Consider the following 27,837-nt stretch of genomic DNA (forward strand, 5'->3'; position numbering starts at 1 on the left):
CTCCCTGTCTTCTCGTCTATGCAGCGGCCGTGTGGCCCCCTTCCCTTCCTCCCCTCGCCGCCGCCCGTTCGCGTCCTCCCGGCAAAGCCCCACACGGATCCTACGACGGTGGGGCCTATATTGAGCGGCTCGGCTGGGAGCGGGGGCACGGTGAGGTGGGCCGGGGAGAGCATAGTGCACAGGAAGTCGCTGAAGGTGGCCTTGGCCAGAACGATGGCGAGCTCGCGGGCACGCGTACGCATCGCCTGAGCCCAGGATGGGGCGAGGCGTCGTGGCAAGCCTTGGCGTTTGTGCCGAAGGATCCCAGGAATGAGGAATGGGCATGAGGCGTCACGATGGAGGACGATAAGGCGGCCGTCATGCTCGCTTGGGCCGAGGCGTCGGGCAGAGGATGATATGGTGGTCAGCTTGCTCGCTACCGAGGATGGAGGCCGCCTCGCCAGGGCTCGGGTGGGGCAGCACGGCGTCGGGCCATTGCCGGTGGTGCCGGGGCCAACAATGGTTTGACGGGCGACACAGAGGAGGTGTTGTCCTGGATCGAACGACCAGCGCAGGTTCGTTCCTCCTTAAAAAAAATCACATCCAAGCAATTAGAGAATCTAGGGAAGGTTGAGTTAGCGTCGTCGACGAGTGGATACAGGCCTGGCGACAGTGACGCCGTGGCTAAAGGTGGGGAGGCACTTGAAGGGATGAGCTTTTGCTTTTGGGAGAGAGCAAAGGGCATGTTGGGCGATGCTGCTTGAGAGATAGAGATGTTGGGGAACGTCGCACGGGAAACAAAAAATTCCTATGCACACGCAATACCTATCCATGGTGATGATCATCAAGGAGAGGGGAGAGTGAATCTACATAACCTTGTAGATCGCTAAGCGGAAGCGTATATAACGCGGTTGATGTAGTGGAACATCTTCGCGATCCAAATCACAACCCGTTCTGTGATTTCATCACGATCCGTCCCGCGATCCAATCAAGATCCATCCCGATCTAGTGCCGAATGGACGGCACCTCCGCGTTCAACACACGTATAGATCCATGACGATCACCGCCTTCTTGATCCAGTAAGGGGGGCGGAGAGGTAGATGAGTTCTCCAGCATAGCAGTGTGGTGGTGGTGGTGGTGATCTAATCCAGCAGGGGTTCGCCTAAGCACCGCCGAATTAGACTAGAGGAGAAACAGATCTAGAGGGAGAGTGAGGCAGCCGTGGCTGATTTTTGTGTCTCAAAACCCTCAAAACTTCTAGTATCTATAGGAGGAGTGGAGAGGAGGCAGCCTTGGCCCCTACTGCAAGGAGAATGCGTCGGCCGAACCCTACAAGGAGTCCACTTTCCCACAAGGGAGGTGGACTACTTTGGCAGGACTCCTCTTCCTTTCCTTTTAAAGGACTTTTGCCTTTTATCTCCACTCCTTGTTGCATGGGCTTTTGAGAGAGGCTTCGGCCAGCCCACCAGGGGCTGGTCCACCTACTCTCACAACTCATAAGGCTCTTGGGTCGTCACACCCCTCTCGGTGGTCCCCCTGTACCCTTCCGCCACTCCCGGTACACTACCGATGAGCGCGAAACTTTCCCCGTGACTAAAACAGGACTTCCTATATATCAATACCTCCGGACCACTTTGGAGCTCCTCGTGACGTCCAGGATCTCATCTGTGACTCCGAACAACCTTCGGTCACCAACACCTATAACTCAACTATACCGAAACATCACCGAACCTTAAGTGTGCAGACCCTAAGGTAGACATGACCTGAGATACTCTCTGATCAATAACCAATAGCGGGACCTGGATGCCCATATTGGCTCCTACATATTCTATGAAGATCTTTATCGGTTGAACCTCTATGTCAAGGATTCTATTAATCCCGTATACTGTTCCCTTTGTCCTTCGGTATGTTACTTGCCCGAGATTCGATCACCGGTATCTCTATACCTAGTTCAATCTCGTTACCGACAAGTCTCTTTACTTGCTCCATAATACAAGTTCCCGTGACTAACTCCTTAGTCACATTGCTTGCAAGGCTTGTTGTGATGTTGTATTACCGAGTGGGCCTCGAGAAATATCTCCGTTACACGGAGTGACAAATCCCAGTCTTGATCCATGCCAACCCAACAGATACCTTCGGAGATACCTGTAGAGCACCTTTATAGTCACCCGATTAAGTTGCAATGTTTCAAACACACAATGTATTCCTCCGTTGTCTGGGAGTTGCATGATCTCATGGTCATAGGAACAAATACATTGACATGTAGAAAACAGTAGCAATAAACTGACACGATCATATGCTACGTTCATAGTTTGGGTCTTGTCCATGACATCATTCTCCCAATGATGTGATATCATTATCAAGTGACACTACTTGTCAATGACCAAGAAACCTTGACCATCTTTGATCAACGAGCTACTCAACTAGATGCTCACTAGGGACTATGTGTTGTCTATGTATCCACACATGTATTTAAGTTTCCAATCAATACAATTCTAGCATGGATAATAAATGATTATCATGAACAAGGAAATATAATAATAACCAATTTATTATTGCCTCTAGGGCATATTTTTAATAGTCTCCCACTTGCACTAGAGTTGGTAATCTAGTTCACATCACTATGTGACTGTAATGAATCTAACACCCATACAGTTATGGGGTTTGATCACATCTTGCTTGTGAGAGAAGTTTTTACTCAACGGATCTAAATTTTTCAGATCCGTGTGTGCTTTACAAATCTCTATGTCATCCTATAGATGCTGCTACCATGCGCCATTTGGAACTATTCCAAATGACTGCACCGCTATACGAATCCGGTTTACTACTGGGAGTTATCCGGATTAGTTTCAAAGCTTGCATCAACGTAACCCTTTACGACAAATTCTGTAATCACCTCCATAATCGAGAAAAATTCCTTAGTCCACTACTCACTAAGGATAACTTTGACAACTATTCAGTGATTCAGTCCTGGATCACTCTTTGTACCCCTTGACAGACTAATGGCAAGGTACACATCAGGTGCGGTACACAGCACGACATACTTTAGAGCCTACGCTAAGGCATAGGGGGCGACCTTCGTCTTTTTTCTTTAATCTGTCGTAGTCGGGTCTTGAGTCTTACTCAATACTCACACCTTATGACACAGCCAATCACTCTTTCTTTGACTGATCTTTTTTGAACTACTTCAAAACCTTGTCACGGTATGCATTCATTTGGAAGTTCTCTTAAGCGTTTTGATCCATCTCTATAGATCTTGATGCTCAATGTTCAAGTAGCTCAATCCAGGTTTTCCTTTACAAACTCCTTCCAAACAACCCTTTATGCTTTCCATAAATTCTACATTAATTCCGATCAACAATATGTCAATCACATATTCTAACCAGAAATTATATAGTACTCCCACTCACATCTTTGGGAATACAAGTTTCTCACAAACCTTGTATAAACCCAAAAACTTTGATCATCTCATCAAAGCGTATACTCCAACTCCGAGATGCTTGCTCCAGTCCTTAAAAGGACCGCTGGAGCTTGCATACTAGTAAGCATCCTTAGGATCGACAAAACCTTCTGGTTGTATCACATACAACCTTTCCTCAAGGAAACCGTCGAGGAAACAATGTTTTGACAACCATCTGCAAGATTTCATAATTGAAAAATGCAGCAATTGCTAACATAATTCCAACAGACTTTTAGCATCGCTACGAGTGAGAAAGTCTCATCACAGTCAACTCCTTGAACTTGTCGAAAACTTATTTGCATCAAGTCGAGCTTTATAAATGGTGACTTTTCACCATCATCGTCTATCTTCCTTTTAAAGATCCATTTGTACTTAACAGTCTTAGGACCATCAAGTAGTTCTTCCAAAGTCCACACTTTGTTTTCATACATGGATTCTCTCTCGGATTTCATGGCCTCCAGCCACTTGTCGGAATTCGGGCCCACCATCGATTCTCCATAGTTCATAGGTTCATTGTTGTCCAACAACATGACCTCCAAGAAAGGGTTACCATACCACTCTGGAGCAGTACATGACCTTGTCGACCTACTAGGTTTGTAGTAACTTGATCCGAAGCTTCATGATCACTATCATCAGCTTCCATCTTAATTGGTGTAGGAGCCACATGAACAACCTCCCGCGCCCTGCTACACACTGGTTGAACTGACGGTTCAATAACCTCATCAAGTTTCCACCATCCTCCCACTCAATTCTTCAGAGAGAAAGTTTTCCTCGAGAAAGGACCCATTTCTAGAAACAAACACTTTTCTTCCGGATCCGAGATAGGAGGTATAACCAACTGTTTTGGGTATCCTATGAAGATGCATTTATCCTCTTTGGGTTCGAGCTTATCAGGCTGAAACTTTTTCACATAAGCGTCGCAACCCCAAACTTTTAAGAAACGAAAGCTTAGGTTTCTCCAAACCATAGTTCATACGATGTCATCTCAACACAATTATGTAGAGCCCTATTTAAAGTGAATGCGGTTGTCTCTAATTGAAAGTGCGTTATATCGACTAGAGGGGGGGTGAATAGGAGATTTTTAGAATTTCATCACTGAGAAAATTCCTTTTGAGGAAATTCCTCACTGATGACTAATTTACAGCGGAAACAGTAAAGGATCAGAAGAGCAAAGTTTCACAACAGCAGTTTTTCAGAGTGAGGAATGTGAAAACAGATTGCACTGTGAGCAGGCACGCAGAATACAGATGAGGATTAACTGACGTGAAGAATTTGGGGTTGTGGAAATTGAGAGAAAGTCTTCAGCAAATTCTTCAAACAGTAGCAGTGAAAGTCATCAACACATAATACGAGGAAAGTGAGGAGTTGAGGAATTAGAACCCGTTTCTCAGTGAAGACAGTCGTTGATGACCCAGTTCCAACTGCTGTGACAGTCGTACATCTGGTTTGGAGCGGCTTGGTATTGAAACCAAAGGACACACAGTCCCCGGACACACAGGCCCTACCGTGTTCTCCTTGGGCTAAGAACACACAGTCCTCGCCCAACACTCGTGGTAAGTCTTCAGGGCAGACTTCCAAACCCTCACAAACTTGGTCACCCGGTGATCCACAATTCGACTGCTGGAAAGCTCTAGACCATGACACCTAACCGTCTGGAGGATGCACAGTCCTCAAAGGTAAAAGGCTTCAATCCCACACAGGAACAACTTCTTCAGTGATGCTTAATCACAAGGTTTGGTTTGTGGTTTCGGTGTATGGGGTATTTCCTCACCGATGAATTACTCTCGAAGACTCTGAGGAATTGGGTTGCTCTTATGACAAGTGTCAGTTTCTAACGGAGCAGCCAACCAGCTAATGGTTGTGGGGGTGGCTATTTATAGCCTGGGAGCATCCCGACATGATTTGACACTAATGGCCTTAAATAATATGACCGTTGGAGTGGATAAGACCAATGACTTGGCGGGCTATCGAAACGGTCGGAACCCTCAACTGTGAGAGTCCTCATGTCACTCGTATTCCTCACTTGAGGCTTTTGGTCGGATTAGGCTTGGCTTGATCATCATGAGGAAATTCATTCCAAAGTGTAACTTCGACCCCTTTAACAGTACGGTGTTCCTAGTACTCAAATGCGAAGAAAATAAAACAAAAAGAGTAAATCTTCATGCTTCAAAGTCTTCAAAATGATTTTCTTCAGGACACACCAAATTCCTCGATTTCAGTACCTTCATGAGGAATATCAATTTCATCGCAGATTCCTCGCGATTCATTTCTTCAGCTTCAGACCAATTTCTTCAACCGAAGATATATATTTTTAGGGGTCGATATTCTTCAAATATCTCAAACTCCTCAATGACTTATAGATCCTGTGTACACTCATAAACACATTAGATACTTAACATATAAGTCTTCAAACCACCAAAATCACTAAGGGGCACTAGATGCACTTACAATCTCCCCCTTTTTGGTGGTTGATGACAATTAGGTTAAGTCTTCAACAGGGATCAAAAATATGAAGTGTAAATACTCATTTGAGGAATTTGAAATCAAGATTCAGAGAGACTCCCCCTGAAGATGTGCATATCGTGAGGATTTTGCTTTTCACAGCAAATGCACATTGATGATTTATATCATGGAGATCTCCCCGTGAGTCTTGTAAATCATGCATACATGTAACATATCATATGAAGAAAATGAAAATGCATGATAACAAATGGTATCTGACGAATTCCAGCATGCGTGCATTAAAACTTGAGGAATAAGCATGCGAAGAAAAACGTTCAAAAGCGTCAGAGTACCATCGGGCTTAAGTTACAACTCATTACATAAAAACTTCAGAAGATCCAAGAGTTTGTAACTTAAATATAGTTCATAAGCCCCAAAAATATCCCGTTTGAAGACTAACTCTCAAGTTTCTCCCCCTTTGTCATCAAGTGATAAAAAGGGACAAACTGAGGACTAACGCCCGTGAAGACTTCACTTCTTGGCGGTTGAGGAAGAGCCGTGACGCTTCTTGGGAGTAGTCTTCTTTCTTGGACCGGTAGCAGTGTCGAGCTGTTCTTCATCAGTTTCAGCAGTGCGGAATGAAGAAAAGGAGTTGTCTTCAAGGTCTGGAACTGGAATGGGCCTGAACTTCTTCTTGGGAGGCCACGACCAGTCAAAGTCTCGCTCAAAGTCCATTCCTTCAAGCTCAGTCTGAGTCTTCAGATGTGCAAGTGTAGCCCAGGTGCGATCAAAAACCTCATGCAGATAGTGATGGTTGAGCTTCACAGAGTTCTGTGTTTCAGTGAGGGTTTTCACAATGGCTCCAAACTGGCGTTTGACCCACTCGTGATTTCGATCCACCTTCTAGTGAAGACTGAGGAGGAGCTCTCTTGTATTCATCACGCGAGGAGGAACGGGGCTTGCCGGACGAGTCTCGGTATCATCCCATGAAGAATAAGCTTCTGGCTCTCTGAACTGGCCATCAAGGGGCCTACTACCTTCTTCAATCACTGATTTGCCTTTTCCTTCAATGGGCTCGAAAGTCTTCTTGTTGACCCGGATAGGAGGCATATAACCAACATGGTTTTGGCACTCAGCGAGAAAGTTGATGCTTGTCCTTGTCCTGATGAATCTCATGATCCATGGGGCATATATCTTGTGATCAAAAGGACACATAGCATTGTCGGCCAAAGTCCTCAAGAAGAAATCATGGATGTTGATAGGAATACCATGAATGATGTTGAAGAGGATATTCTTCATGAGGCCTACGACATCTTCTTCATCATCATGGCCTTTGATCGGCGCGAGCACACTGCTGAGGATTCTGTAGACAGACTTGGGTGTATACTTGAGCTCGTGGACGAGGAATGTTTTTCTCGATGATTTTCCTTCAGCCAAAGGCTTCATGAGGACTTCCATCATCCCATTGGGAAGCTCACGCTCACCATAAAGCTTCACAGCCTCCTCTGAGGGAATTGGTACAGGCAGTTCACGGAGGAGCTCAGTAGCACGAGCCTTGTAGTGAGTGTTTTGTGTCATCCAGTCAAACACCAAAGTGTTGATGTCTTCAGGGTTGCTAGAGATATGAAGAGTTGCATAGAACTGAAGAATGAGCTCGCTGTTCCAGTCAGAGATGTCGGAGCACATTGGCAGTAAACCAGCATCATGGAGTACATTGAGGACTGGCTCTAGGCACGGTGTAGCTTCAAGTTCAACGTGAGGAATATGCGTGTGCAGGAATATCTTGTTTCTTCCACACAACACAGAGGCATAGTAATTCATCTGTGTCCTAGTCCAAAACTTCAGATGCCTCATTTAAGGCTTGTCATAGGGGTTCTCTCCAATGAAGTACATGCGTTCTTCAAAGAAATTCTCGTTTTGAAACTTTGGACGTTTGGAGAATGGCTGACACTAAACTGGCTGAAGATTTTGCTGAGGAACAGGAGGGGAGACAACAATTGCAGTCTCGGGGTTGAGCACGACGAATGCATTGTCTTGGTCAGGTGCATTTTCCTCAGCATTTTCCTCAGGGTGAGGAATTTCAGCAGGTGGGACTTCAGGCTGAGGAGATGGCTCTGGCTGTGTGTCAGACTGAGGAATAGTTTCATCTTGCTCAGGTGGAGGAGTTGGGTCAGCCTGTTCCTCATCTTGAAGATTTTGCTCACAGCTTTGAATTTCATCAGCTTGAGGATTTTCAGTTTGTTCTTCCTTAGCTGGCTTGGCGGCACAAGCAGTTTCTTTAGCTGGTGCAGCTGATCCTTGAAGAGTGTCTTTCTGAGGAATGAAGGGCTGAGGACTGTCGTCAATACGAATTTCTTCGTCGGTGTGTTCCTCAGCGGTAGGATCCTTCATTTCCTCACATGCCCCTTTCGCTTGATCATCAAGGATGATCATTTCATAAGCAGGAGCGACATTTAGGGGCACAGGGTCTAGAGGGGCAGTCTCTTCAAGCGCTTTGAGGCGCTTGGCCTCTGTTTCTTCTTCTGCTGAGGAGGCCTTTCTCGTTTTGGCTTCCCTCTCAGCAGCCCTTGTTTTCTTCACGTCTGATGCAGACGGAGTCATCTTCTTCACCTTTGAAGCTTTTGGTGAAGGGGTTCTCTCGACAGATTCTTTAGCTGATTTTGAGGAACCAACTGGAACAGAGTCATCAGCTTGCTTTGATGAAGCAGTTGGGTCAGGGGCAGTCTCATCAGCTGCAGCAGATTCATCAGCTGGAGCTTCCATGATGATTTCTTCAATAGCCGGTACATCTACACGGCTTTCTTGGTGTATTTCCTCAGCTTGAGGAGTTTCCTCAACATGAGGAGATTCATTTGCTGGCTCCTCAATCAAGGGCTGGGAAGTTGGTGCTGGAGGTGCAGCCTTCTTGTTGTAGTCATCAACATCTTTAGTGGCCAGCTTGATGAAATTGCTTTTGAGACTCTTACGATCTGACAGCTTGGAGTACTTGTCAGTAAAATTCTTCAGCTCTGCTTGTGTTGACACCAGTGCATCAGGCGTCAAGCTGAGGAGATTCTTCTTGAGGAATTTCTCCTTTTTAATCTTTGCAACCTTGGTCTGCTTGGCCTGCTGTTCTTTCCACTTGGCTTCATTGATGAAAGTGGCCACCATGTGGCTGATGCCAGGGGGAAGTTTCAAATCATCAAGCGGAGTGTTTGGGTCCTCATACCAGATGTTGATGTAGTCAAGGAGGACCTTGGGGTCCATGGCCAGAGGAATGTCGCTGCCTGATGCTTGAGCTACTCTTTCCTGCTTGTTTCTGATGATGGCTTGCAGGGTTTGATCATCATATTCATCACTACCCTCTCATGCAGACGGGACGGTGATGATTTTGCTGGGGCTCGGTAGAGTTGCTCTTTCAGCAGACACCTGAGTCTTCACAGGAGGTGGTGAAGACTTTGTCTCCGAGCTGGTTGCAGCTGGGAGTGAGGAGCTGGAGCTGGCGGTCATAGGCTTCATGACTTGCTTCTATACTGGTGTCTCTTGAGGCTTTGGTGGTGGTGCTGAGGAGATTGGCGCTGAGGGTTTTGGCGCTGAGAGTTTTGTAACTGATGCCTGAGCAGACTTCTCTTGAGGCTTTGGAGCCCTTGGCTTTGACGGCACAGACCGTGGTTGAGGAAATTCTGAACCAGAGGTCTCAGCGGCAGAGGAAGTAGCTGCAGCTGAGGCAGCATGCTGAGGATTCATTGAATTTCCTCACTGCAGCTTCTGCTTGCTTCTTGAGCTTAGCCAGATGCTTTTCCTTCTCATCTGGATAGTCATCAAGGGTCTTGAGGCTTGAGGGATGTGCTACTTGATGAGCCTCAAGTGGGGCCCGTTTGCCAGGGGGATTTAGAGCGAATTTCTTCGCATACTTGGCAGTTACGAACCTGTATTCCGTCCATTCCTTCGCCCATCGGCGTTCTATCTTCCGCAGTCGAATCTTTCTCTTGGCCATTGTCTCATTTTCATCAGGTGTGCAATAGTCCAAGTAAATATCCTCAGGGATATCCACAGCTGTGTTTTGCTCAAGTTTCTTTCCTCCCTTCTGTTTTCTGTCATCCTCCATTTTCTTCAGCTGAGGATTTTGCTGATGAGATTGAACTGTTGATGATTCTGATGAGACTTGAAGATTTTTCTTCCAGAAACGCTGCAAATGAGTTAATGTGATGAGAACCGAGAGATTCATTAGCTGACATGTGTGTACCTGTGAACAGAGTATAGTTGCGAGGAATTTGAAGAGGTCATATGCGTTCTCATATTTGAAGAAAATGAAAAAGTTTGACAGTTGAGGAATTTAACCAGTGGTTGAGGAATTTGCCTAAGCATACTGTTCTTGGGTTCCAGAGTTGTACAGATCCGAAAATTCGCACAATTGAGGAATCTCGTGAAAATCTTAGATGCTTAGTATAGTTCATCAATGATGTGGTGATAGACAGTGTTTGAGGAATCAAGTGCTTATCGATTCTTGAGGAAAAACAGATTTCACATAGAAGATGTAAAATTGTAGATCTAACTTGCGGTAAAAATGGGATTTTATTTACCCTTGAAGGAGCACACGAAGAACACAGAGAAGTTGTGTAGAGAGGCTCTTCGGTCGCGTGTCCAATACGCCCTAACCCGGCGACAGAGGATGTCTACGGTGGCGCGGACGAAGATGGTCCGACTCTGGCGTGGTTCCGGCGACGGAGAAGTTGAGGCAGTGAAGCTCTTCCTCACCGGCGACGAAACTTCCAGCGGTGGTGCTAGGGTTCGGTGCTTTTTGCTGTAGCAAGAGAGCGATGGGGCGAAGAAGAGTTTGCCGAAGGGGGAGAGGGACATATTTATAGCCAGACAGTTACGGTTGGCGCGAAGATTTCGGACCAAACTGCCCCTGCCTCTACGTCTCCGCAGGACACGTGTAGTTCTCGAACAAGGCGGTGGATATAGTGGAGATCGTGGTTATCCGAATGTGGGAAGTGGGGTTCAGTTACTGTGCATTGAAGAAATAATTTTTGAAGATTTGAGGATTTTCGTTACAAAATCATCAGCTGACAAGGATGCAGTGAGGATTTTGAACAAAGTTTCAAGTAGAACGCATATGAAGAATTGAATAGACTGGATGAGTATAGCATAGAGGGAAAGTAGGGTCCGGTCACATTCACTTAGCAGAAATATCAACTTGAAGAAATAGCTATAAGTGAATGTTGTTGAGGACTTGAAATCACAGTCTCTCTAGTCAAATGAAATCCATCAAGTGTTTTTGAAAATTTTGTGATAAATCGTCACAATGAAGAACAACTGTTTTGAAGAAACACACATTTTGAGGAAATGGAACATTTTAAGAAAATCAACTTGAAGAATTTCACATTGGGCGGCGGTGTGACCCACCATATAAGAATGTTGATTACAGACGCCGCGTACAATTGTCGTACGGCCCCGAGAATCAATTTCTTCGTTCATTTCTTCACATTCAGAGTGGCATTCTTCATCAGTTGAAGAAAACTGATTCATCATGTGTTGCACATCTAAGTCATTTGCATAAATGTTAGGATGTGTGCATGTTTTTACAAAACATTTGAAGATTCTAAGATATTTAGCTCACACCTCAATTTGCAAAACCTTTTCTCATCCAAGGGCTTAGTGAAGATATCTGCCAGTTGGTCATCAGTCTTCACATGGTCGATGAGGATATTGCCCTTGAGGACATGGTCCCGAAGAAAATGATGACGAATCTGGATGTGCTTGGTCTTCGAGTGCTGTACTGGGTTGTATGCAGTCTTGATTGCACTCTCATTGTCGCAGTAGAGAGGCACATTCTTCATGTTGATGCCGTAGTCCTTGAGGGTTTGCTTCATCCATAGTAATTGAGCACAGCATGAAGCAGCAGCAATGTACTCGGCTTCGGCAGTGGAGAGTGATACGCAGTTCTGCTTCTTTGAGGATCAGCAAACTAGTGGTCTTCCAAGGAAATGGCATGTGCCAGAAGTTGACTTGCGATCCACATGGTCACCAGCATAGTCAGAATCAGAATACCCTACGAGATGAAGATTTGAGCCCTTGGGATACCATAATCGTAGTGTTGGTGTGTGAGCTGAGTATCGAAGAATATGCTTCACAGCCTTATGGTGTGATTCCTTCGGTTTTGCTTGAGAACGTGCACACATGCAAACACTAAGCATTATATCTGGCCTAGATGCACATAGATACAATAAAGAGCCAATAATAGAACGATATACCTGCTGATCGAAATCTTTACCATTTTCATCAGTGCCGAGGTGGCCGTTGGTAGGCATTGGAGTCTTGGCACCTTTGCATTCATGCATGTCGAATTTCCTCAGAACATCCTTGAGGTATTTCTCCTCTGATATGAAGATTCCATTGCTTTGTTGACGAGTTTGAAGACCTAAGAAGAATTTCAGCTCCCCCATCATGGACATCTGATATTCTTCACTCATCATGTAAGCAAATTCATCACTGTATCGTTTGTCAGTATAGCCAAATATGATATCATCGACATATATTTGACACACAAATAGCTCATTATCATAGGATTTAGTAAAAAGAGTTGGATCGAGTGAACCAGGTTTGAAGCCTTTCTTCATGAGGAATTCCTTCAATGTATCATACCATGCCCGAGGGGCTTGCTTGAGACCATAAAGAGCCTTTTTGAGTCTGAAGACTTTGTCTGGATTCTTTGGATCCTCAAAACCTGGGGGCTGAGCAACATATACTTCTTCCTCAAGCTTACCATTGAGGAATGCACTTTTCACATCCATTTGATATAAGATGATGTTATGATGATTAGCATAAGCAAGTAGTATTCGAATAGCTTCAAGTCTAGCAACAAGTGCAAAAGTTACATCGAAATCTATTCCTTCAACCTGGGTGTAGCCTTGGGCTACAAGTCGTGCCTTGTTCCTCACCACTTGACCGTCCTCATCTTGCTTGTTTCGAAAAATCCACTTGGTGACGATAATGTTGTGCTTGTGAGGATCTGGTCGTCGTTTGACGAGCTCCCATACGTCATTCAGCTTGAATTGAAGAAGTTCGTCCTGCATAGCTTGGATCCACTTCGGTTCCAGAAAAGCCTCAGCAACTTTTGAGGGTTCTGTGATGGATACAAAGGACCAATGCCCAAAAAAGTTAACTAAGTGTGAAGCTTTTGAGCGAGTGAGAGGACCTGGCGCGTTGATGTCGTTTAGGATTTTGTCAAGTTCTACTTCATTTGCAATCCTCAGATGAGCTGGTTGAGGATTTCGTCTGGGCTGAGGAAGTGGTTCTGGTGCAATTTCCTCAGGAGCATCTTCTTGATTTTCATCAGTGATGGGGATCGTTTCTTCACCAATTTCCTCAATGGGGACAATGTCTTCAGCAGGTTTGAGCTTTATTGCTTCCTCAGGAGACAACTTATCTGGATCAGAAGGCAATTGCTCTTCTTGCGAGCCATTAGTTTCATAGAACCGCACATCTACAGTCTCAACAACTTTGTTGTGATAGTTGTTGAAGACTTTGTAGGTGTGCGAGTCCTTTCCATAACCGAGCATAAAACCTTCATGTGCCTTAGGTGCAAATTTTGAGCTATGGTGAGGATCTCTAATCCAACATTTTGCACCGAAGACTTTGAAATAACTTACATTGAGTTTCTTGTCAGTGAGGAGTTCATATGAGGTTTCCTTGAGGAATTTGTGAAGATATACCCTGTTGATGATATGGCATGCACTGTTGATTGTTTCAGGCCAAAAGCGACGAGGAGTCTGATATTCTTCAAGCATAGTTCTTGCCATTTCAACCAGAGTCCTGTTCTTCCTTTCGACGACACCATTCTGCTGAGGAGTATAAGGAGCAGATAATTCGTGAGTAATACCAAGTTCATCAAGATAATCATCAAGACCAGTGTTTTTGAACTCGGTTCCATTATCACTCCTGATATGTTTGATCTTGATGCCAAAGTTCGTCGAGGCCCTTGAAGAAAATAGTTTCAAGATTTCCTGCACTTCAGTTTTATACACTATGATATGCACCCATATATATCTGGAATAATCATCAACTATGACGAAGCCATATAAAGATGCTGCATTGGTTAGTGTGGCATAGTGAGTAGGTCCAAATAGATCCATATGAAGCAATTCGAATGGACGTGTAGTGGTCATGATAGTCTTCGAGGGATGATTGGATCTGGTCATTTTCCCAGATTCACAAGCACCGCACAGATGATCCTTGAGGAATTTGACTGATTCGATGCCTATGACATGCTTCTTCTTTGTGAGCGTGTGCAAATTCCTCATGCCTGCATGACCTAGTCTTCGGTGCCACAACCATCCTTCTCAGGTTTTTGCTACTAAGCAAGTGGCTAGTTGAGGACCTATAGAGAAATCAACAATGTACAAATCCCCTCTTCTTACACCTTCGAAGACTTTGGATCTGTTAGATTCCATGATGACTACACATCTATATCTACCAAAGATAACAATCATATCAAGATCACAAAGCATCGAGACTGACATGAGGTTAAAACCAAGGGATTCAACAAGCATCACTTTGTCCATATGCCTATCCTTGGAAATAGCCACTTTGCCAAGTCCCAATACCTTGCTTTTACCTTTGTCAGCATATGTGATTTGCTTCAGAGGTGATGGAGTTAGTGGCCTATTCATTAGCAAGCTTTTATCACCAGTCATGTGATGTGTGCAGCCACTATCAAGAACCCACTCAGTATTCTTGGGTTTGTCATCCTGCAGATGAATTAGTACAGCTTACCATCTCATATGCTTCAGATTTGAAGAATATGATATCAATTTCATCAGATAAGAATTTCATCACAACAGAAATATAAGGACGTGTGAAATATTTCTATTTCATCAATCATTAGCTTGCGTCCTATCAAGCATTTCCTCAGGTCTCCAGCAAATTCTTCAGATGATGATTTTCATCTGGAAACCTGACCTGCAGAAGTGATTAGTTCAATTTCTTCACCACCCACATCTGAAGGGGTGGCAAAGCATTCATCATCCTCGGAGCACCATATGAGAAAGGTGGCATTGAAGCTAATGCACTTCTCTTAACAGTAGGGGGGTTAAAGTACTCATATGAATATGCAGAGAACTGGTTTGAGGATTTATGAACATAATGATTTGAAGAGTAGCGCTCATATTCATATTCCTTGTAATTTCCCTGCATGTTAGACGCATTAGCACGGGTACGAGCATAATTTTGACCAGTTGAGGATTTTAATCCTGTTGAAGACTTTGGTCCTCCTGAGGAATTTGATCTGGGGTTCAGATTCTTCAATGGTGGTGTCATGAGGACATTCACCTGAAGATTTTCAAGACAACTTTTGGGAACCCAGATTTTCCTCAAGGGAGGGCCATTCCTGCAGTTAGTTCCAACATATCGAGCAAATACTTCACCAGATTGATTTTTGACCAGTTTATAGTTGGAGTCAAATGACTCATCTAAGGAACAGGACAATTCACATGAAAAGCCAGTTATATTAGATGGATCAAAAGGAGGCCGAGTAGCAGCAACCCATGAGGTTTTGGGATACTGCTCAGGTTTCCAATAAGATCCATCAGCATTTAATTTCCTCTCAAAGGCAATTCCTTCTTTCCTCGGGTTCCTGTTCACGATCTGCTTTTTGGGCACATCACAAAGGGTTTGATGTCCTTTGAGGCTTTTGTATATGCCTGTCACATACAATTCCTTCAACCCTGCATTTTCATCAATAACATTTGTGTTTTCCTCAAGTGAGGAAATAGACACAACAGGTGCAGTTGAAGAATTTGTAGCAATAGTAGCATTTGATGATTCTGGTGAGGAATTAGCAGTTTCGCGTTCAATGCATTTAAGACATGGAGGAATGAATTCAACTTGACCAGCGCTGATCTGTTGAGCTAGTAATGAATCATTTTCCATACGAAGATCATCATGAGACATCCTCAACTTCTCAAGATCAAGCTTCCTTTGAAGAAATTCATAGGAAAGCTTCTCATGATCAGTGAGGAGTGTATCATAACGATCGTGAAGATTATCAAATCTAGACTGAAGACTTTTCACATCTTCAGTGAGGATTTGGGTAAAGTTCATTTCATCAGTCAACAGATCATCACTTTTATCTAGCAGTTTCTGAAGCTTTTCCACGGCAGTTTGTTGCTTAGTGGCAATGATAGCAAGTTCACTGTAACTGGGTTTTTTATAATCATTAGGTTCACAGTCACTTGAATCAGAGGAGGAGGCATTATTTGGTACCTTTGAACCTTTTGCCATGAAGCAATAGGTTGGAGCGAACTCATCAGCATAGTCATCAGTGTGGATGGTGCAATCATTTTCTTCAAGATTGAAGATTGACTTGCTGACGAAAGTGATTGCCAGTGCAAGACTAGCCTGTCTGGATTCTGAGTCTTCATCAGAACCCTCTTCTTCATCACCTTCCTCTGATTCTGCCTCTAAGTCCATTTCCTTGCCAGTAAGTGACCGAGCCTTTTTGAAACTAGTCTTCTTGTGCGATGAGGGCTTTGAAGATGAGGATTTTGAAGATTTCTTCTTCTTCTTCGAGTCATCAGAACTGTCATCCTTGTATTTCTTCTTCTTTGATTCATTTCCCCAACGGGGACAATCAGCAACGTAATGACTTGATTTCTTGTACTTGTGGCAGGTTCGTTTCTTGTAGTCCTCAGATGAAGATTCTGATTTCCTCATGTCTCTTCTTGAAGATTTACCGAACTGGCCACGTCGTGTAAATCTCTGGAATTTCCTCACGAGCATTGCAAGCTCCTGTCCAAATTCTTCAGGGTCACCAATGCTGTCATCTGTGTCTTCTTCTTCAGATGAGGAAATTGCTCTAGCCTTCAGTGCACGTAGTCTGGAATAGCTTGGTCCATATAGATCTTTCTTTTCTTCTAGCTGGAATTCATGAGTATTTATCCTTTCGAGTATATCAGCTGGATCAAGCATCTTGTAGTCTTGTCTTTCTTAAATCATCAGAACTAAAGTATCAAATGAAGAATCCAAAGATCTCAGGAGTTTCTTCACAACTTCGTGATCAGTGATGTCTCGAGCTCCCAGTGCTTGCAGTTCATTTGATATGTCAGTGAGGCGATCAAAGGTGTCTTGGCAGCTTTCATTGTCATATCTCTTGAAGCGATTGAAGAGATTGCGAAGAATATCAACACGAGAGTCACGCTGGGTTGATACTCCTTCATTTACTTTGCATAGTCTCTCCCAGATCAGTGTTGTAGAGCCCAAAGCACTTACTCTTCCAAACTGGCCTGGGCTCAGATGGCCATAGATGATATTCTTCGCTTGAGAATCGAGTTTCTTGAATTTCTACACATCAGCAGCACAGACACTAGCAGAGATGATGGGGACGCCATGTTCCACAATATACCAGAGATCATTATCAATAGCTTGTAGATGCATTTGCATTTTGTTCTTCCAGAAGGGAAAGTTCTTTCCTTCGAAGGTAGGACATGCTGCAGTCACCTTAAACATGCCTGCAGTCGACATAACTAAAACTCCAGGTGGTTAAACCAAAATCACACAGAACAAGGGAGTACCTTGCTCTAGTACCAATTGAAAGTGCGTTATATCGACTAGAGGGGGGTGAATAGGAGATTTTTAGAATTTCATCACTGAGGAAATTCCTTTTGAGGAAATTCCTCACTGATGACTAACTTACAGCGGAAACAGTAAAGGATCAGAAGTGCAAAGTTTCACAACAACAGTTTTTCAGAGTGAGGAATGTGAAAACAGATTGCACTGTGAGGAGGCACGCAGAATTCAGATGAGGATTAACTGACGTGAAGAATTTGGGGTTGAGGAAATTCAGAGAAAGTCTTCAGCAAATTCTTCAAACAGTAGCAGTGAAAGTCATCAACACATAATACGAGGAAAGTGAGGAGTTGAGGAATTAGAACCCGTTTCTTAGTGAAGACAATCGTTGATGACCCAGTTCCAACTGCTGTGACAGTCGTACAGCTGGTTTGGAGCGGCTTGGTATTGAAACCAAAGGACACACAGTCCTGGGACACACAGTCCCTACCGTGTTCTCCTTGGGCTAAGAACACACAGTCCTCGCCCAACACTCGTGGTAAGTCTTCAGGGCAGACTTCCAAACCCTCACAAACTTGGTCACCCGGCGATCCACAATTTGACTGCTGGAAAGCTCTAGACCATGACGCCTAACCGTCTAGAGGATGCACAGTCCTCAAAGGTAAAAGGATTCAGTCCCACACAGGAACAACTTCTTCAGTGATGCTCAATCACTAGGTTTGGTTTGTGGTTTCGGTGTATGGGGTATTTCCTCACTGATGAATTACTCTCGAAGACTCTGAGGAATTGGGTTGCTCTTATGACAAGTGTCAGTTTCTAACGTAGCAGCCAACCAGCTAATGGTTGTGGGGGGTGGCTATTTATAGCTTGGGAGCATCCTGGCATGATTTGACACTAATGCCCTTAAATAATATGACCGTTGGAGTGGATAAGACTAATGACTTGGCGTGGCTATCGAAACGGTCGGAACCCTCAACTATGAGAGTCCTCATGTCACTCGTATTCCTTACTTGAGGTCTTTTGGTCGGATTAGGCTTGGGTTGAGCATCATGAGGAAATTCATTCCAAAGTGTAACTTCGACCCCCTTTAACAGTACATTGTTCCTAGTACTCAAATGCGAAGCAAATAAAACAGAAAGACTAAATGTTCATGCTTCAAAGTCTTCAAAATGATTTTCTTCAGGACACACCGAATTCCTCGATTTCTGTATCTTCATGAGGAATATCAATTTCATCGCAGATTCCTCGCGATTCATTTGTTCAGCTTCAGACCAATTTCTTCAAGCGAAGATATATATTTTTAGGGGTCGATATTCTTCAAATATCTCAAACTCCTCAATGACTTACAGATCATGTGTACACTCATAAACACATTAGATACTTAACCTATAAGTCTTCAAAGCACCAAAATCACTAAGGGGTACTAGATGCACTTACACTAATGCCTAACCCAAAAACGATAGTGGTAATTTGATAAGAGACATCATAGTATGCACCATATCCAATAGGGCGCGGCTATGACGTTCGGACACACCATCACATTATGGTGTTCCAGGTGGCATTAGTTGTGAACCAATTTCCACATTGTCTTCATTGTGTACCAAACTCGCAACTCAAATATTCATCTCTATGATCATATCGTAAACATTTTATCCTGTTGTCACGATGATCTTCAACTTCACTCTGAAATTACTTGAACCTTTCAATAATTCAGACTTGTGTTTCATCAAGTAAATATACTAGTATCTACTCAAATCATCTGTGAAGTAAGAACATAACGATATCCACTGCGTGCCTCAACAATCATTGGACTGCACACATCAAAATGTATTACTTCCATCAAGTTACTTTCTTGTTCCATCTCACTGGAAAATGAGGTCTTCAGTCATCTTGCCCATGTGGTATGATTTGCATCACTCAAGTGATTCAAAATCAAGTGATTCCAAACGATCCATCTGCATGGAGTTTATTCATGCGTTTATACCAATAGACATGGTTCGCATGTCTCAAACTTTTCAAAAACGAGTGAGTCCAAAGATCCATCAGCATGGAGCTTCTTCATGTGTTTTATACCAATATGAATCAAGTGGCAGTGCCACAAGTAAGTGGTACTATCATTAGTACTTTATATCATTTGGCATCAATATTATGAACATGTGTATCACTACGATCGAGGTTCAATAAACCATTCATTTTAGGTGCACGACCAATGTAGTTATTATTCAAATAAACAGAGTAACCATTATTATCTTTAAATAAATAACCGTATTGCGATAAACACAATCTAATCATGTCTATGCTCAACGCAAACAACAAATAACAATTATTTAGGTTTAACACTAATCCTGATGGTAGACGGAGCATGCGATGTTTGATCACATCAACCTTGGAAATACTTCCAACACATATCGTCACCTTGCCTTTAGCTAGTCTCTGTTTATTCCGTAGCTTTTATTTTGAGTTACTAACACTTAGCAACCGAACCGGTATCTAATACCCTGGTGCTACTAGGAGTACTAGTAGAGTACACGTCAATATTATGTATATCCAATATACTTTTGTCGACTTTGCCAGCCTTCTAATCTACCAAGTATCTAGGGTAGTTCCTCTTTAGTGACTGTTCCCCTCATTACACAAGCACTTAGTCTTGGGTTTGGGTTCAACCTTGGTTCTCTTCAGTAGAGCATCAATTGGTTTGACGTTTCATGAAGTATCCCTTCTTGCCCTTGCCCTTCTTGGAACTAGTGGTTTTACTAACCATCAACAATTGATGCTCCTTTTTGATTTCTACTTTCGCGGTGTCAAACATCGCGAATAGCTCAAGGATCATCATATCTATCCCTGATATGTTATAGTTCATCACGAAGCTCTAGTAGCTTGGTGGCAGTGACTTTGGAGAACCATCACTATCTCATCTTGAAGATTAACTCCCACTCGATTCAAGCGATTGTAGCACTCAGACAAGCTGAGCACATGCTCAATGATTGAGCTTTTCTCCCTTACTTCAGAGGCCAAGAATCTTGTCAGAGGTCTCATACCTCTTAACGTGGGCACGAGCCTCAAATCCCAATTTCAGCTCTCGGAACATCTCATATGTTCTGTGACGTTCAAAACGTCTTCGGTGCCTCAATTCTAAGACGTTAAGCATTACACACTGAACTATCACGTAGTCATAAAAACGTGTATGTCAGATGTTCGCAACATCCACACACAACGTTCGGGGTTCAGAACACCGAGCGGTGCATTAAGGACATAAGCCTTTTGTGCAGCAATGACGACAATCCTCAGTTTACGGACCCAGTTCGTATAATTGCTACTATCATCTTTGAACTAAGTTTTTTGTCGGAACATATCAAAAAAAGTAGAGCTATAGCGCAAGCTACAACATAACTTGCAAAGACCTTTTGACTATGTTCATGATAATGAGTTCAATTAATCATATTACTTAAGAACTTCCACTCAAATTGACATCCCTCTAGTCATTCGAGTGTCGCATGATCCAAATTCACTAACTCAAGTCTGATCATCATGTGAGTTGAGTTTAGCTTCAATGGCGAACATCTCCATGTTGATCATATCAACTATATGATTCATGCTCGACCTTTTGGTCTCTTGTGTTCCGAGGCCATGTATGTACATGCTAGGCTCATCAAGTTTAACCCGAGTGTTCCGTGTGTGCAACTGTTTTGCACCCATTGTATGTGACCGTTGAGTCTATCACACCCGATCATCACGTGGTGTCTCAAAACGACGCACTGTCGCAACGGTGCACAATCGGGGAGAACAAAATTTTATCTTGAAATTTTAGTGAGGGATCACCTTATAATGCTACCGTCGTCCTAATAAAAACAAGGTGCATAAAAGGATTAACATCACATGCAAATCATAAGTGACATGATATGGCCATGAACTAGTGCTTCTTGATCTCCATCATCAAAGCACTGGCATGATCTCCATCGCCACCGGATCCACACGATGATCTCCATCATCATGAAGTAAAGCATCGAGGTTGTCGTGCTAACTATGTTGTTACTACTAAAGCTACTGCTAGCGATAAAGTAAAGCATCACCGAGCACAAAATAATTAAAGACAACCCTACGGCTCCTGCCGGTTGACATAGCGTCGACGTGCAAGTCGATATTTAACTACTAAAACATGATCATATCATAAATCCAATATATCATATCATGTCTTTGGCCATAGCACATCACATGCATACCCTGCAAAAGCAAGTTAGACGTCCTCTAATTTGTTCTTGCGCGTTTTAGTGGCTGCTATGGGTATCTAGTATGATCGCATCTTACATACGCAAAACCACAACGGTGATATGCAAGTTGCTATTTAACCTTCTCCAAGGACCGCCTCGGTAAAATCCGATTCAACTAAAGTTGAAGAGACAGGCACCCGCCGGTCATCTTTACGCAACAAGTTGCATGTTAGTCGATGAAATCGGTCTCTCGTAAGCGTATGAGTAATGTTGGTCCGAGCCACTTCAATCCAACCATACCACCCACAAACTCTTTTGTGTTCTACTCGAGATATCAACTACGCATGATCCTAGCTCATGATGCCACTGTTGGGGAACATCGCAACGGAAGCAAAAAAAATCCTACGCACACGCAATACTTATCCATGGTGATGATCATCTATGAGAGGGGAGAGTGAATCTACATACCCTTGTAGATCGCTAAGCGGAAGCGTATATAACGCAATTGATGTAGTGGAACATCTTCGTGACCCAAATCGCAGCCCATCCCGTGATCTCATCATGATCCGTCCCGCGATTCCATCACAATCCATCCCGATCTAGTACCGAACGGATGGCACCTACGCGTTCAGCACACGTACAGCTCGATGACGATCACTGCCTTCTTGATCCAGCAAGAGGGGCAGATAGGTAGATGATTTCTCTAGCACGGCCGCATGGTGGTGGTGGTGGTGAACTAATCCAGCAGGGCTTCGCCTAAGCACCGTTGAACTAGCCTAGAGTAGAAGCAGATCTAGAGAGAAGTAGAGGAAGTCATGGCTGATTTCTGTGTCTCAAAACCCTCAAAGCCTCTAGTATATATAGGAGGAGGGGAGAGGAGGCAGCCTTGGCCCCTACGCCAAGGAGAAGGGGTCGGCCGAAACCTACAAGGAAGAGTCCACCTTCTGATGACGAGATGATGTATATACTTCTCGCTCCTTGTTGGTTACCCCAAGTGAAAGGTTGAGATGTAGTCAGCAGCAAGTTTTCCCTTACACGGAGACTGTAAGGTTTATCGAACCAGGAGGACTCCGAGGATCAACAAGTAGGTGTCTCCCACCCTGGAGCTAGTAGAAGACGTGGACCTACACACACACAAATAACTTTGCTCCCAACGAGTACAAAGAGGTTGTCAATCTCTCCGGCCTTGTAGTTTGCAAAGGATCAAAACACAAGCGGGAAAAGTGATAGTGACTGCAACGGAAAATTAAATGAAAGAAGTAAATGATGGAGGTGTAAGCAATGGTGGTGATATGGACTGAAGTCACATGATGTTCACTAGTGATGTCTCTCTCCCAAAAGACAATAAACAACTATGCTTGGGTGAACAAATTACAGCTGGTCAATTGATAGAATTATAAAGGCACCGCAATGCTAATTATGCTACTTGAAAGTTAGAGGATCAATAGTAATGGGCAGTACGCCAAGACAAGTAGACCATTTATTCATCAGCATCTACTTACCAGTCATTCACCTTGAGATATCTATCCAGAACATCTCGCTGGTATTAAGTTGCGAGCCCCACCCAAAGTGTAAACTCAAAGCAACGGACAACTGCATTAACGAACTATGTGTAAGGTAAGCAATCCTTGCAATCGTGATCACAAGCACCGTTGTTTTCTCCCTGGTGGCAACAACACATCCCCTAGTCTCATGTTTCTGTCACTCAAGCTACACATCAGGGGGCATGAACCCACAATCATGCATAACGCTCCCTCTTGGAGTTACAATCTACTACTCGGCCAAAGCAATACAAAGAAACGGAGAACATGCATGAATCAGTAAAGAACATAATATAAAAGGATAATCAAATATATAACTCATAAAATTCTGAACATAATCTCATAATCCATCGGATCCCAACAAACCGATCATAGCAATAGCAGGAAAGTTACATAGATGCCTTGATCATGTAGTGCAGCTCACAAGGGCTAATCATGGAAGCACAAGATTGGCGAGAAGACATCACATAGATACTGGTCAGGACTCATGGTCCATCGAGGACTACTCACGGCACGTCCGAGAAGCGTCCATGGTCGTGGAGAAGCTCCCGGAGGTCAATCCTCCCCCCGACAGGGTGCGGGGAAGAGATCTCCTGACGCTCCCGATCTTGGAAGCGCTGCGGCGGCGGAACGATGGAGAAATTCACAATTCTGGATCCCGTCTAGGGTTTTCCTCGTCAAGGGGTAAATATAGGCGAAAGGAGGGCACCAGAGGATGTGAGACCCACACAGGCGGCCTCCCGGCACGGCCTGGGGGTGGGCCGCGCCCACAGGTCGCCTAGGTGGCCCCTGGCCCCCTTTCGTGCTTTGTGAAGCTTCTCGTGCGCTGATTTTTATATATTTTTCTCGGGATTTTTGGGGCTCCGAAAAATTGGGTAAAAGCCGCTGCAAAAAAGACATCAGCTAACAGAAGCTGGCACTAGGTGCATTGAGTTAGTAGGTTAGTCCAATTATGTGTAAAAAGATATAAAAGTGTAGCAAAACATATAACAATGTCACCCAAAATATCATGGAATAAGCAGAAATTATAGATAAGTTTGGGATGTATCACCTTCCCACAAGGGAGGTGGACTACTTTGGGAGGACTCCTTCCTTTCCTTTTAAAGGACTTTTGCCTTTTATCTCCACCACTAGCCGCATGGGCTTTTGATAGAAGCTTCGGCCATCCCACGAGGGTCTGGTCCACCTCCTCTCACAGCCCATAAGTCTCTTGGGTTGTCACACCCTCCCGGTGGTCCCCTAATACCCCCCCACTGCCAATACACTACCGATGAGCCGGAAACTTTTCCGGTGACCAAAACAGGACTTCCTATATATCTATCTTTACCTCCAGATCATTCTGGAGCTCCTCATCACGTCCAGGATCTCATTCGAGACTCCGAACAACCTTCGGTCACCAACACCTATAACTCAACTCGTCACCGAACCTTAAGTGTGCAGACCCCATGGGTTCGAGAACTATGTAGACATGACCTTAAACACTCTCCGGTCAATAACCAATAGCGGGACCTGGATGCCCATATAGGCTCCTACAAATTCTATGACGATCTTTATCGGTTGAACCTCTATGTCAAGGATTCAGTTAATCCCGTATATTGTTCCCTTTGTCCTTCGGTATGTTACTTGCCCGAGATTTGGTCGTCTCTATCTCTATACCTACTTCAATCTCGTTACCGAGAAGTCTCTTTACTCGTTCTGTAATACAAGATCTCGTGACTAACTTCTTAATCACATAGCTTGCAAGGCTTGTTGTGATGTTGTATTACCGAGTGGGCCTCGAGATACCTCTCTGTCACACGGAGTGACAAATCCCAGTCTTGATCCATGCCAACCCAATAGACACCTTCAGAGATACCTGTAGAGCACCTTCATAGCCACCCAGTTACGTTGCGACGTATGTTTGATACACACAAGGTATTCCTCCGGTGTCCGGGGGTTGCATGATCTCATGGTCATAGGAAGTTATACATTGACATGTAGAAAACAGTAGCAATAAACTGACACGATCATATGCTACGTTCATAGTTTGGATCTTGTCCATCACATCATTCTCCTAATGATGTGATCCCGTTATCAAGTGACAACACTTGTCTATGGCCAGGAAAGCTTGACCATCTTTGATCAACGAACTAGTCAATTAGAGGCTCACTAGGGACTGTGTGTTGTCTATGTATCCACACATCTATTTAACTTTCCAATCAATACAATTCTAGCATGGATAATAAACGATTACCATGAACAAGGTAATATAATAATAACCAATTTATTATTTCTTCTAGGGCATATTCCCAAGAAGAGATAGGTGAGGAAGAGAGAGAGTAGAGATATGAGAGATAAAGAGTAGAGAGAGATGCTAATTGACACATATTTAGATAGAGGGCTTGCTGGATTTGCTAGGGGCCGCCTATATAGAGAGAATGCTTATATAACTCTGGAATTTGTTGTGAAGTTAAATCAATGATATCATTGTCATATACTTCAAATCTCTCTTCCAATATGTGTTCCCATTTTTGCATAATGCACGAATAGTTCAGTAAGTTAGAGTTACAACTGGAAGCACCAAACACTTTTTTAGTAAAATACTTGTTTTATCCATATAAACAACACATTATTGCATTCTAAGTACAAATATATGATTGTTGTTTCTAATACTTCATTACCTGACAGGCTGGCTTGGTTTCTGATGATAAATTGGTAAATTTGCTTGATTTGGCACTATCTGCTGACAATGCGAACACCGTGAAAGATTTACGTGATATTACTGAAACAGGTGTTGAGCCTTTGTCCCTAATGTCTCAACGCACCACAATAATAACTGACATTCTTGCTGGCATCTACACATTCGCACAAGAAAGAATTCGAAGAAAGTTCTTCAAATGTCCAACCTGTAAGCAATAATATTCCTTTTTTCTGTTTATTTATTACTTTGAAAGGATTTTACAGTAGGGGATAATTCGTACCTGGGCCATGCATTACATAGAACTCTACTATTGTGAATGTACTGTTTTCACATTGTAATTTTGTGTTGCACTCATTATAGTATCAAACGAGGATATGGAAAAACTATGCCAGGCCTACTGTAAACACTTTGTGAAGCTGAAAAACAATTAAGGGTCTCTAATGCTAAGATGACCTGGCTTAGAACTGCTCTCCTCCAGCTTGCTCCTGATAAACAATATATACTGCCAAGTTCATCGACAAGTACAAGCTTTAACTAGGGTTTGTCTACCTACCCTCACAGTGATATAGCAAGGAACTCTACTAAAAATCATAAAGAAAAATATGCTGATCCGCATGGGTTATCAAGAACATCAGACCAAGAAATTTGGCAACACAGAAATGCTAATCTAGGAATTTGTTCTAGCCATGTCACGACAAACACTTACCATGGTGGAAGGAGACTCGGGGAACATACACCAGATGGCCATGTGTTGTCAACAAGTGCCACCAGAATGAATGAAGGATCTAAATGTAGCAGAACTGCCAACGAGATAATTTGGCAAGCTGTTCTAGAAAATGTTCAGTCAGATTCGTTGAGAAAAATGATGGCTAAAGAGGGACTAGTGATTTCTGTTAGCCTTGGCAAAGGTAAGATTCCCTCTTACTCCATTTCAACTTGTATTATTTGACACCATGTGAATATTTCATTGCAGAATATGCCTATGGAAAACTTTGTTATCATTGTTAATGTGCTAAATAACTATTAGTGTAGAACTGCAAGTTGTGCTACATATATAAGATAATAATATATTAGAAGTGATTTACGTTTATATGTTAGTTTTGGGTGACTATGTAATTTTGTGGAATTTGTTATCTTGGTTATTTTCACATGTATACATTGCTTCTAGGCCACTACCAATCATCTCTATGTACGAAATATGTGATGATTGTTATTCAAGATTGTTAACAAGTTTTAAACCGTGTTAAAGTGACTCTGAAATACATAAACAAAAATTGTAACTAACCAACATTAAATTGTGCCATTGTAACGATATTGTTTCAGTAATCATTGTTCTTACATTTTGCTCTTTTCCTCCTACAACACCAACTGTGCAGTTAATGTTCAGTTCACGTGTGAATAATTCCAAAGCTGAAAGTCCAAGGGTCAAATTTTGCAAGCATTTGAGTCTGTCCTTTCTTCTGCTATAATACTGGAAATCCGATATGAATCGAAGGATGGTGGAGAAGGTGTTGAGGATACCTATTCCAATATTGCTTTAACAAGGTCTTTCGTGAAACATAGTTCAGTTTCCTCTAGAGGTGAGAATTTAGTTAGCAGACTCCGTAAAGGCAGAGTATCCCCTGGTACTATCTCAAATCAGAGAAGGTGGACGCAATCTAATCCACACATATTGACTAAAGGTGAGATTATTGAAGTGGGCCCTTCTGAAATGGAATGGTATGGGGAACCAGATGATGTTGCCTCACATAAAAGAAGAAGTGTGTGGGAAGCAGCCTTGTCACCACAAGACCAAGGAAATATATGTCCGTGAGGAGAAACAAATGCGAATAATGAGCATGATCAACAAAAAACATAGTAAGAGGTAAGGTATCTCTTGCTCATGTTATTAACAAGGCAGAAGCTTGTTCTCAACAAGGAGGCTGGTCAAGACAAAAAGGCATGTCAATAACAGAAAAGTTAGAGCAAGAAATTTTTTAA

The 27,837-nt window shown here is 43.3% G+C and overlaps 1 pseudogene; it reads left to right on the forward strand.

Annotated features, from left to right (window-relative positions):
- Nucleotides 1-309: 309 nt before the first annotated feature.
- Nucleotides 310-27,837, forward strand: LOC123426888 (annotated as a pseudogene).

Source organism: Hordeum vulgare, chromosome 2H (assembly GCF_904849725.1).
Source record: "Hordeum vulgare subsp. vulgare chromosome 2H, MorexV3_pseudomolecules_assembly, whole genome shotgun sequence".
NCBI lineage: Eukaryota > Viridiplantae > Streptophyta > Magnoliopsida > Poales > Poaceae > Hordeum > Hordeum vulgare.